We start from the raw sequence: 12,226 nt of genomic DNA on the forward strand, positions 1-12,226 counted from the left end.
AATTTACAGATTGTTGAAAAAGATAATCCCAGGATGTAATCCATTATGTATTAAATTTAGTATGTTTTACCAAGTTGTGTATGAATAACTTTTAACACAAAAAAATATATATTGGGGAAGTAGCTTAATGTGCCCATTGGAAATAAAGAATGCTAGCCCATTTTGGAATGCACAGCTTAAGAAAATACAAACTTCAATCCATAGGAAAGCACTTTTTATTCAGTCTTCACTCTGTAACCATACTATAGCTTAATTTACAAATTGTGATGTCATTATCAGACTTAACTCACAAGAGACTTTCATCCTTGGTCTATAAAAAAAGCAGTCCTCTGTTATAAAGCTTGAAACAATTGTAAGTGGCTGATATGCAAATATGGAAATACAGAAAAACTGTCAATTCAATGCTAGGATAACATAAGGGGTGATGCTCCAACTGAAATTTGTCCTAGGCATTTAGGTTTCTAGTATCTATCTTCTCCTTTAAAAAATAGGTTACTTTTTATATATTATCATTGGTTTTGGACAAATATTCTACATAATACCTATTGCATCCCTGAGCTTATTAGAAACTTGAAATAATATATATAAAGTATTGAATTTCTTTTCTTTGCATTTAAAAGATGAGCGCACTTCAGTAGATGCCATTGCTCAGGTGAGGGTTCCATGGTGTAATTGTTAGCACCCTGGACTTTGAATCTAGTAATCTGAGTTCATATCTCGTGGGATCTAACATTGTTTATTTTCCTTTTGTTCATAGCTCCATTTTCATTCAATGTATGAATATTGCAAATCTTCATTTAAAATTCATATAAATTCCATCATCTTCAGTGGTGTCCTTTGTTTAAACTCATTTTTAAACTTATCAAATCAGAAGTATGTCAAATATTTGGAAATAAGAAAAGATGCAATAAGAATGCAGAGATCCATTACTTGTGCTCTGGTCTTTAGAAATTCTCCATTTTTTTTTACTTCAGTGTGCACTAATGAGAGGGGAGCACATATCTTCTTCTTCTTCTAGTAACACCTAGTGCCCTCTATGTTTGAGCAGCAATATAATAACTGATTAATTTGCCCTTGCATATCTTAGTTATGCCATATTGCTTGATTTGAGACAAAAGTCTCTGAGCCATGTAGAGCAAAATCTTCATCAGCCAAAAGATGACACTCCCACTGGCTTCTGATATGTATTTGAAGAGATTTTGTGATATATGTGTCTATGATTTTTTTAAGTATTCATGCACTCCACCGATGAGCTTATTCCATTCTTGTCCATCAAGAAAAGCAAATGGCCCATACGGGGATCGAACCCATGACCTTAGCGTTATTAGCACCACGCTCTAACCAACTGAGCTAACCAGCCACAGATATTGCTGCAAGCAAACACAAAACTGGCAAATGTACCTCAAAGCACAGATCATATTTTGTTTTTATAGCATTTCATTTTTCAAAAAAAAGCTTAAGCCATAGAGTCACTTGAAGCATGGGTATCATAAAAATGCTCCAGTTTTTTTCCACATTACAAAATAAAAATAAATATTAGATAGGATAATAACACCGATTAAGGCATCTAGTAATTGTATAAAAATAGACAATTTAGACAAGGAGTATATGCAAATCTAAGCAAAATCAATCTAAAAAATCTAATACACAATTTTTAATTGTAAATTTACAGATTGTTGAAAAAGATAATCCCAGGATGTAATCCATTATGTATTAAATTTAGTATGTTTTACCAAGTTGTGTATGAATAACTTTTAACACAAAAAAATATATATTGGGGAATTAGCTTAATGTGCCCATTGGAAATAAAGAATGCTAGCCCATTTTGGAATGCAAAGCTTAAGAAAATACAAATTCAATCCATAGGAAAGCACTTTTTATTCAGTCTACACTCTGTAATCATACTATAGCTTAATTTACAAATTGTGATGTCATTATCAGACTTAACTCACAAGAGACTTTCATCCTTGGTCTATAAAAAAGGCAGTCCTCTGTTATAAAGCTTGAAACAATTGTAAGTGGCTGATATGCAAATATGGAAATACAGAAAAACTGTCAATTCAATGCTAGGATAACATAAGGGGTGATGCTCCAACTGAAATTGGTCCTAGGCATTTTGGTTTCTAGTATCTATCTTCTCCTTTAAAAAATAGGTTACTTTTTATATATTATCATTGGGTTTGGACAAATATTCTACATAATACCTATTGCATCCCTGAGCTTATTAGAAACTTGAAATAATATATATAAAGTATTGAATTTCTTTTCTTTGCATTTAAAAGATGAGCGCACTTCAGTAGATGCCATTGCTCAGGTGAGGGTTCCATGGTGTAATTGTTAGCACCCTGGACTTTGAATCTAGTCATCTGAGTTCATATCTCGTGGGAGCTAACATTGTTTATTTTCCTTTTGTTCAAAGCTCCATTTTCATTCAATGAATGAGTATTGCAAATCTTCATTTAAAATTCATATAAATTCCATCATCTTCAGTGGTGTCCTTTGTTTAAACTCATTTTTAAACTTATCAAATCAGAAGTATGTCAAATATTTGGAAATAAGAAAAGATGCAATAAGAATGCAGAGATCCATTACTTGTGCTCTGGTCTTTAGAAATTCTCCATTTTTTTTACTTCAGTGTGCACTAATGAGAGGGGAGCACATATCTTCTTCTTCTTCTTCTTCTTCTTCTAGTAACACCTAGTGCCCTCTATGTTTGAGCAGCAATATAATAACTGATTAATTTGCCCTTGCATATCTTAGTTATGCCATATTGCTTGATTTGAGACAAAAGTCACTGAGCCATGTAGAGAAAAATCTTCATCAGCCAAAGGATGACACTCCCACTGGCTTCTGATATGTATTTGAAGAGATTTTGTGATATATGTGTCTATGATGTTTTCAAGTATTCATGCACTTCACCGATGAGCTTATTCCATTCTTGTCCATCAAGAAAAGCAAATGGCCCATACGGGGATCGAACCCGTGACCTTGGCGTTATTAGCACCACACTCTAACCAACCGAGCTAACAGGCCACAGATATTACTGCCAGCATACACAAAACTGGCAAATGTACCTCAAAGCACAGATCATATTTTGTTTTTATAGCATTTCATTTTTCAAAAAAAAGCTGAAGCCATAGAGTCACTTGAAGCATGGGTATCATAAAAATGCTCCAGTTTCTTTCCACATTACAAAATAAAAATAAATATTAGATAGGATAATAACAAATATTAAGGCATCTAGTAATAGTATAAAAATAGACAATTTAGACTAGGAGTATATGCAAATCTAAGCAAAATCAATCTAAAAAATCTAATACACAATTTTTAATTGTAAATTTACAGATTGTTGAAAAAGATAATCCCAGGATGTAATCCATTATGTATTAAATTTAGTATGTTTTACCAAGTTGTGTATGAATAACTTTTAACACAAAAAAATATATATTGGGGCTAGTAGCTTAATGTGCCCATTGGAAATAAAGAATGCTAGCCCATTTTGGAATGCAAAGCTTAAGAAAATACAAACTTCAATCCATAGGAAAGCACTTTTTATTCAGTCTACACTCTGTAATCATACTATAGCTTAATTTACAAATTGTGATGTCATTATCAGACTTAACTCACAAGAGACTTTCATCCTTGGTCTATAAAAAAGGCAGTCCTCTGTTATAAAGCTTGAAACAATTGTAAGTGGCTGATATGCAAATATGAAAATACAGAAAAACTGTCAATTCAATGCTAGGATAACATAAGGGGTGATGCTCCAACTGAAATTGGTCCTAGGCATTTAGGTTTCTAGTATCTATCTTCTCCTTTAAAAAATAGGTTACTTTTTATATATTATCATTGGGTTTGGACAAATATTCTACATAATACCTATTGCATCCCTGAGCTTATTAGAAACTTGAAATAATATATATAAAGTATTGAATTTCTTTTCTTTGCATTTAAAAGATGAGCGCACTTCAGTAGATGCCATTGCTCAGGTGAGGGTTCCATGGTGTAATTGTTAGCAACCTGGACTTTGAATCTAGTAATCTGAGTTCATATCTCGTGGGAGCTAACATTGTTTTTTTTTCCTTTTGTTCAAAGCTCCATTTTCATTCAATGTATGAGTATTGCAATTCTTCATTTAAAATTCATATAAATTCCATCATCTTCAGTGGTGTCCTTTGTTTAAACTCATTTTTAAACTTATCAAATCAGAAGTATGTCAAATATTTGGAAATAAGAAAAGATGCAATAAGAATGCAGAGATCCATTACTTGTGCTCTGGTCTTTAGAAATTCTCCATTTTTTTTTACTTCAGTGTGCACTAAAGAGAGGGGAGCACATATCTTCTTCTTCTTCTAGTAACACCTAGTGCCCTCTATGTTTGAGCAGCAATATAATAACTGATTAATTTGCCCTTGCATATCTTAGTTATGCCATATTGCTTGATTTGAGACAAAAGTCACTGAGCCATGTAGAGAAAAATCTTCATCAGCCAAAGGATGACACTCCCACTGGCTTCTGATATGTATTTGAAGAGATTTTGTGATATATGTGTCTATGATGTTTTCAAGTATTCATGCACTCCACCAATGAGCTTATTCCGTTCTTGTCCATCAAGAAAAGCAAATGGCCCATACGGGGATCGAACCCGTGACCTTGGCGTTATTAGCACCACGCTCTATCCAACTGAGCTAACAGGCCACAGATATTACTGCAAGCAAACACAAAACTGGCAAATGTACCTCAAAGCACAGATCATATTTTGTTTTTATAGCATTTCATTTTTCAAAAAAAAGCTTAAGCCATAGAGTCACTTGAAGCATGGGTATCATAAAAATGCTCCAGTTTCTATCCACATTACAAAATAAAAATAAATATTAGATAGGATAATAACAAAGATTAAGGCATCAACTAATAGTATAAAAATAGACAATTTAGACAAGGAGTATATGCAAATCTAAGCAAAATCAATCTAAAAAATCTAATACACAATTTTTAATTGTAAATTTACAGATTGTTGAAAAAGATAATCCCAGGATGTAATCCATTATGTATTAAATTTAGTATGTTTTACCAAGTTGTGTATGAATAACTTTTAACACAAAAAAATATATATTGGGGAAGTAGCTTAATGTGCCCATTGGAAATAAAGAATGCTAGCCCATTTTGGAATGCAAAGCTTAAGAAAATACAAACTTCAATCCATAGGAAAGCACTTTTTATTCAGTCTACACTCTGTAATCATACTATAGCTTAATTTACAAATTGTGATGTCATTATCAGATTTAACTCACAAGAGACTTTCATCCTTGGTCTATAAAAAAGGCAGTCCTCTGTTATAAAGTTTGAAACATTTGTAAGTGGCTGATATGCAAATATGGAAATACAGAAAAACTGTCAATTCAATGCTAGGATAACATAAGGGGTGATGCTCCAACTGAAATTGGTCCTAGGCATTTAGGTTTCTAGTATCTATCTTCTCCTTTAAAAAATAGGTTACTTTTTATATATTATCATTGGTTTTGGACAAATATTCTACATAATACCTATTGCATCCCTGAGCTTATTAGAAACTTGAAATAATATATATAAAGTATTGAATTTCTTTTCTTTGCATTTAAAAGATGAGCGCACTTCAGTAGATGCCATTGCTCAGGTGAGGGTTCCATGGTGTAATTGTTAGCACCCTGGACTTTGAATCTAGTCATCTGAGTTCATATCTCGTGGGAGCTAACATTGTTTATTTTCCTTTTGTTCAAAGCTCCATTTTCATTCAATGTATGAGTATTGCAAATCTTCATTTAAAATTCATATAAATTCCATCATCTTCAGTGGTGTCCTTTGTTTAAACTCATTTTTAAACTTATCAAATCAGAAGTATGTCAAATATTTGGAAATAAGAAAAGATGCAATAAGAATGCAGAGATCCATTACTTGTGCTCTGGTCTTTAGAAATTCTCCATTTTTTTTACTTCAGTGTGCACTAATGAGAGGGGAGCACATATCTTCTTCTTCTTCTAGTAACACCTAGTGCCCTCTATGTTTGAGCAGCAATATAATAACTGATTAATTTGCCCTTGCATATCTTAGTTATGCCATATTGCTTGATTTGAGACAAAAGTCACTGAGCCATGTAGAGAAAAATCTTCATCAGCCAAAGGATGACACTCCCACTGGCTTCTGATATGTATTTGAAGAGATTTTGTGATATATGTGTCTATGATGTTTTCAAGTATTCATGCACTCCACCGATGAGCTTATTCCATTCTTGTCCATCAAGAAAAGCAAATGGCCCATACGGGGATCGAACACGTGACCTTGGCATTATTAGCACCACACTCTAACCAACTGAGCTAACAGGCCACAGATATTACTGCCAGCAAACACAAAACTGGCAAATGTACCTCAAAGCACAGATCATATTTTGTTTTTATAGCATTTCATTTTTAAAAAAAAAGCTTAAGCCATAGAGTCACTTGAAGCATGGGTATCATAAAAATGCTCCAGTTTCTTTCCACATTACAAAATAAAAATAAATATTAGATAGGATAATAACAAAGATTAAGGCATCTAGTAATAGTATAAAAATAGACAATTTAGACTAGGAGTATATGCAAATCTAAGCAAAATCAATCTAAAAAATCTAATACACAATTTTTAATTGTAAATTTACAGATTGTTGAAAAAGATAATCCCAGGATGTAATCCATTATGTATTAAATTTAGTATGTTTTACCAAGTTGTGTATGAATAACTTTTAACACAAAAAAATATATATTGGGGAAGTAGCTTAATGTGCCCATTGGAAATAAAGAATGCTAGCCCATTTTGGAATGCACAGCTTAAGAAAATACAAACTTCAATCCATAGGAAAGCACTTTTTATTCAGTCTTCACTCTGTAACCATACTATAGCATAATTTACAAATTGTGATGTCATTATCAGACTTAACTCACAAGAGACTTTCATCCTTGGTCTATAAAAAAGGCAGTCCTCTGTTATAAAGCTTGAAACAATTGTAAGTGGCTGATATGCAAATATGGAAATACAGAAAAACTGTCAATTCAATGCTAGGATAACATAAGGGGTGATGCTCCAACTGAAATTGGTCCTAGGCATTTAGGTTTCTAGTATCTATCTTCTCCTTTAAAAAATAGGTTACTTTTTATATATTATCATTGGTTTTGGACAAATATTCTACATAATACCTATTGCATCCCTGAGCTTATTAGAAACTTGAAATAATATATATAAAGTATTGAATTTCTTTTCTTTGCATTTAAAAGATGAGCGCACTTCAGTAGATGCCATTGCTCAGGTGAGGGTTCCATGGTGTAATTGTTAGCACCCTGGACTTTGAATCTAGTAATCTGAGTTCATATCTCGTGGGATCTAACATTGTTTATTTTCCTTTTGTTCATAGCTCCATTTTCATTCAATGTATGAATATTGCAAATCTTCATTTAAAATTCATATAAATTCCATCATCTTCAGTGGTGTCCTTTGTTTAAACTCATTTTTAAACTTATCAAATCAGAAGTATGTCAAATATTTGGAAATAAGAAAAGATGCAATAAGAATGCAGAGATCCATTACTTGTGCTCTGGTCTTTAGAAATTCTCCATTTTTTTTTACTTCAGTGTGCACTAATGAGAGGGGAGCACATATCTTCTTCTTCTTCTAGTAACACCTAGTGCCCTCTATGTTTGAGCAGCAATATAATAACTGATTAATTTGCCCTTGCATATCTTAGTTATGCCATATTGCTTGATTTGAGACAAAAGTCTCTGAGCCATGTAGAGCAAAATCTTCATCAGCCAAAAGATGACACTCCCACTGGCTTCTGATATGTATTTGAAGAGATTTTGTGATATATGTGTCTATGATTTTTTTAAGTATTCATGCACTCCACCGATGAGCTTATTCCATTCTTGTCCATCAAGAAAAGCAAATGGCCCATACGGGGATCGAACCCATGACCTTGGCGTTATTAGCACCACACTCTAACCAACTGAGCTAACCAGCCACAGATATTGCTGCAAGCAAACACAAAACTGGCAAATGTACCTCAAAGCACAGATCATATTTTGTTTTTATAGCATTTCATTTTTCAAAAAAAAGCTGAAGCCATAGAGTCACTTGAAGCATGGGTATCATAAAAATGCTCCAGTTTTTTTCCACATTGCAAAATAAAAATAAATATTAGATAGGATAATAACACCGATTAAGGCATCTAGTAATAGTATAAAAATAGACAATTTAGACAAGGAGTATATGCAAATCTAAGCAAAATCAATCTAAAAAATCTAATACACAATTTTTAATTGTAAATTTACAGATTGTTGAAAAAGATAATCCCAGGATGTAATCCATTATGTATTAAATTTAGTATGTTTTACCAAGTTGTGTATGAATAACTTTTAACACAAAAAAATATATATTGGGGAATTAGCTTAATGTGTCCATTGGAAATAAAGAATGCTAGCCCATTTTGGAATGCAAAGCTTAAGAAAATACAAATTCAATCCATAGGAAAGCACTTTTTATTCAGTCTACACTCTGTAATCATACTATAGCTTAATTTACAAATTGTGATGTCATTATCAGACTTAACTCACAAGAGACTTTCATCCTTGGTCTATAAAAAAGGCAGTCCTCTGTTATAAAGCTTGAAACAATTGTAAGTGGCTGATATGCAAATATGGAAATACAGAAAAACTGTCAATTCAATGCTAGGATAACATAAGGGGTGATGCTCCAACTGAAATTGGTCCTAGGCATTTTGGTTTCTAGTATCTATCTTCTCCTTTAAAAAATAGGTTACTTTTTATATATTATCATTGGGTTTGGACAAATATTCTACATAATACCTATTGCATCCCTGAGCTTATTAGAAACTTGAAATAATATATATAAAGTATTGAATTTCTTTTCTTTGCATTTAAAAGATGAGCGCACTTCAGTAGATGCCATTGCTCAGGTGAGGGTTCCATGGTGTAATTGTTAGCACCCTGGACTTTGAATCTAGTCATCTGAGTTCATATCTCGTGGGAGCTAACATTGTTTATTTTCCTTTTGTTCAAAGCTCCATTTTCATTCAATGAATGAGTATTGCAAATCTTCATTTAAAATTCATATAAATTCCATCATCTTAAGTGGTGTCCTTTGTTTAAACTCATTTTTAAACTTAGCAAATCAGAAGTATGTCAAATATTTGGAAATAAGAAAAGATGCAATAAGAATGCAGAGATCCATTACTTGTGCTCTGGTCTTTAGAAATTCTCCATTTTTTTTACTTCAGTGTGCACTAATGAGAGGGGAGCACATATCTTCTTCTTCTTCTTCTTCTTCTTCTAGTAACACCTAGTGCCCTCTATGTTTGAGCAGCAATATAATAACTGATTAATTTGCCCTTGCATATCTTAGTTATGCCATATTGCTTGATTTGAGACAAAAGTCACTGAGCCATGTAGAGAAAAATCTTCATCAGCCAAAGGATGACACTCCCACTGGCTTCTGATATGTATTTGAAGAGATTTTGTGATATATGTGTCTATGATGTTTTCAAGTATTCATGCACTTCACCGATGAGCTTATTCCATTCTTGTCCATCAAGAAAAGCAAATGGCCCATACGGGGATCGAACCCGTGACCTTGGCGTTATTAGCACCACACTCTAACCAACCGAGCTAACAGGCCACAGATATTACTGCCAGCATACACAAAACTGGCAAATGTACCTCAAAGCACAGATCATATTTTGTTTTTATAGCATTTCATTTTTCAAAAAAAAGCTGAAGCCATAGAGTCACTTGAAGCATGGGTATCATAAAAATGCTCCAGTTTCTTTCCACATTACAAAATAAAAATAAATATTAGATAGGATAATAACAAATATTAAGGCATCTAGTAATAGTATAAAAATAGACAATTTAGACTAGGAGTATATGCAAATCTAAGCAAAATCAATCTAAAAAATCTAATACACAATTTTTAATTGTAAATTTACAGATTGTTGAAAAAGATAATCCCAGGATGTAATCCATTATGTATTAAATTTAGTATGTTTTACCAAGTTGTGTATGAATAACTTTTAACACAAAAAAATATATATTGGGGCTAGTAGCTTAATGTGCCCATTGGAAATAAAGAATGCTAGCCCATTTTGGAATGCAAAGCTTAAGAAAATACAAACTTCAATACATAGGAAAGCACTTTTTATTCAGTCTACACTCTGTAATCATACTATAGCTTAATTTACAAATTGTGATGTCATTATCAGACTTAACTCACAAGAGACTTTCATCCTTGGTCTATAAAAAAGGCAGTCCTCTGTTATAAAGCTTGAAACAATTGTAAGTGGCTGATATGCAAATATGCAAATATAGAAAAACTGTCAATTCAATGCTAGGATAACATAAGGGGTGATGCTCCAACTGAAATTGGTCCTAGGCATTTAGGTTTCTAGTATCTATCTTCTCCTTTAAAAAATAGGTTACTTTTTATATATTATCATTGGGTTTGGACAAATATTCTACATAATACCTATTGCATCCCTGAGCTTATTAGAAACTTGAAATAATATATATAAAGTATTGAATTTCTTTTCTTTGCATTTAAAAGATGAGCGCACTTCAGTAGATGCCATTGCTCAGGTGAGGGTTCCATGGTGTAATTGTTAGCACCCTGGACTTTGAATCTAGTAATCTGAGTTCATATCTCGTGGGATCTAACATTGTTTATTTTCCTTTTGTTCAAAGCTCCATTTTCATTCAATGTATGAGTATTGCAAATCTTCATTTAAAATTCATATAAATTCCATCATCTTCAGTGGTGTCCTTTGTTTAAACTTATTTTTAAACTTATCAAATCAGAAGTATGTCAAATATTTGGAAATAAGAAAAGATGCAATAAGAATGCAGAGATCCATTACTTGTGCTCTGGTCTTTAGAAATTCTCCATTTTTTTTACTTCAGTGTGCACTAATGAGAGGGGAGCACATATCTTCTTCTTCTTCTAGTAACACCTAGTGCCCTCTATGTTTGAGCAGCAATATAATAACTGATTAATTTGCCCTTGCATATCTTAGTTATGCCATATTGCTTGATTTGAGACAAAAGTCACTGAGCCAGGTAGAGAAAAATCTTCATCAGCCAAAGGATGACACTCCCACTGGCTTCTGATATGTATTTGAAGAGATTTTGTGATATATGTGTCTATGATGTTTTTAAGTATTCATGCACTCCACCAATGAGCTTATTCCATTCTTGTCCATCAAGAAAAGAAAATTACCCATACGGGGATCGAACCCGTGACCTTGGCGTTATTAGCACCACGCTCTAACCAACTGAGCTAACCGGCCGCATATATTACTGCAAGCAAACACAAAACTGGCAAATGTACCTCAAAGCACAGATCATATTTTGTTTTTATAGCATTTCATTTTTTAAAAAAAAGCTTAAGCCATAGAGTCACTAGAAGCATGGGTATCATAAAAATGCTCCAGTTTCTTTCCACATTACAAAATAAAAATAAATATTAGATAGGATAATAACAAAGATTAAGGCATCTACTAATTGTATAAAAATAGACAATTTAGACAAGGAGTATATGCAAATCTAAGCAAAATCAATCTAAAAAATCTAATACACAATTTTTAATTGTAAATTTACAGATTGTTGAAAAAGATAATCCCAGGATGTAATCCATTATGTATTAAATTTAGTATGTTTTACCAAGTTGTGTATGAATAACTTTTAACACAAAAAAATATATATTGGGGAAGTAGCTTAATGTGCCCATTGGAAATAAAGAATGCTAGCCCATTTTGGAATGCAAAGCTTAAGAAAATACAAACTTCAATCCATAGGAAAGCACTTTTTATTCAGTCTACACTCTGTAATCATACTATAGCTTAATTTACAAATTGTGATGTCATTATCAGACTTAACTCACAAGAGACTTTCATCCTTGGTCTATAAAAAAGGCAGTCCTCTGTTATAAAGCTTGAAACAATTGTAAGTGGCTGATATGCAAATATGGAAATACAGAAAAACTGTCAATTCAATGCTAGGATAACATAAGGGGTGATGCTCCAACTGAAATTGGTCCTAGGCATTTTGGTTTCTAGTATCTATCTTCTCCTTTAAAAAATAGGTTACTTTTTATATATTATCATTGGGTTTGGACAAATATTCTACATAATACCTATTGCATCCCTGAGCTTATT

General features: G+C 32.6%; 7 non-coding genes across 7 annotated transcripts; all 7 read right to left on the minus strand.

Annotated features, from left to right (window-relative positions):
- Nucleotides 1-1,286: 1,286 nt before the first annotated feature.
- TRNAI-AAU (transfer RNA isoleucine (anticodon AAU)) lies at nucleotides 1,287-1,360 on the minus strand. Its single transcript has one exon. It is a non-coding gene; the product is annotated as a tRNA-Ile (tRNA).
- A 1,599-nt stretch (nucleotides 1,361-2,959) lies between these two features.
- Nucleotides 2,960-3,033, minus strand: TRNAI-AAU (transfer RNA isoleucine (anticodon AAU)). Its single transcript has one exon. It is a non-coding gene; the product is annotated as a tRNA-Ile (tRNA).
- A 1,591-nt stretch (nucleotides 3,034-4,624) lies between these two features.
- On the minus strand, nucleotides 4,625-4,698 carry TRNAI-AAU (transfer RNA isoleucine (anticodon AAU)). The gene has a single exon. It is a non-coding gene; the product is annotated as a tRNA-Ile (tRNA).
- A 1,588-nt stretch (nucleotides 4,699-6,286) lies between these two features.
- TRNAI-AAU (transfer RNA isoleucine (anticodon AAU)) lies at nucleotides 6,287-6,360 on the minus strand. Its single transcript has one exon. It is a non-coding gene; the product is annotated as a tRNA-Ile (tRNA).
- A 1,589-nt stretch (nucleotides 6,361-7,949) lies between these two features.
- On the minus strand, nucleotides 7,950-8,023 carry TRNAI-AAU (transfer RNA isoleucine (anticodon AAU)). Its single transcript has one exon. It is a non-coding gene; the product is annotated as a tRNA-Ile (tRNA).
- A 1,599-nt stretch (nucleotides 8,024-9,622) lies between these two features.
- TRNAI-AAU (transfer RNA isoleucine (anticodon AAU)) lies at nucleotides 9,623-9,696 on the minus strand. Its single transcript has one exon. It is a non-coding gene; the product is annotated as a tRNA-Ile (tRNA).
- A 1,589-nt stretch (nucleotides 9,697-11,285) lies between these two features.
- On the minus strand, nucleotides 11,286-11,359 carry TRNAI-AAU (transfer RNA isoleucine (anticodon AAU)). Its single transcript has one exon. It is a non-coding gene; the product is annotated as a tRNA-Ile (tRNA).
- Between the last annotated feature and the right edge of the window lie 867 nt (nucleotides 11,360-12,226).

The sequence above is a fragment of the Pseudophryne corroboree genome, chromosome 11 (genome assembly GCF_028390025.1).
Source record: "Pseudophryne corroboree isolate aPseCor3 chromosome 11, aPseCor3.hap2, whole genome shotgun sequence".
Lineage (NCBI taxonomy): Eukaryota > Metazoa > Chordata > Amphibia > Anura > Myobatrachidae > Pseudophryne > Pseudophryne corroboree.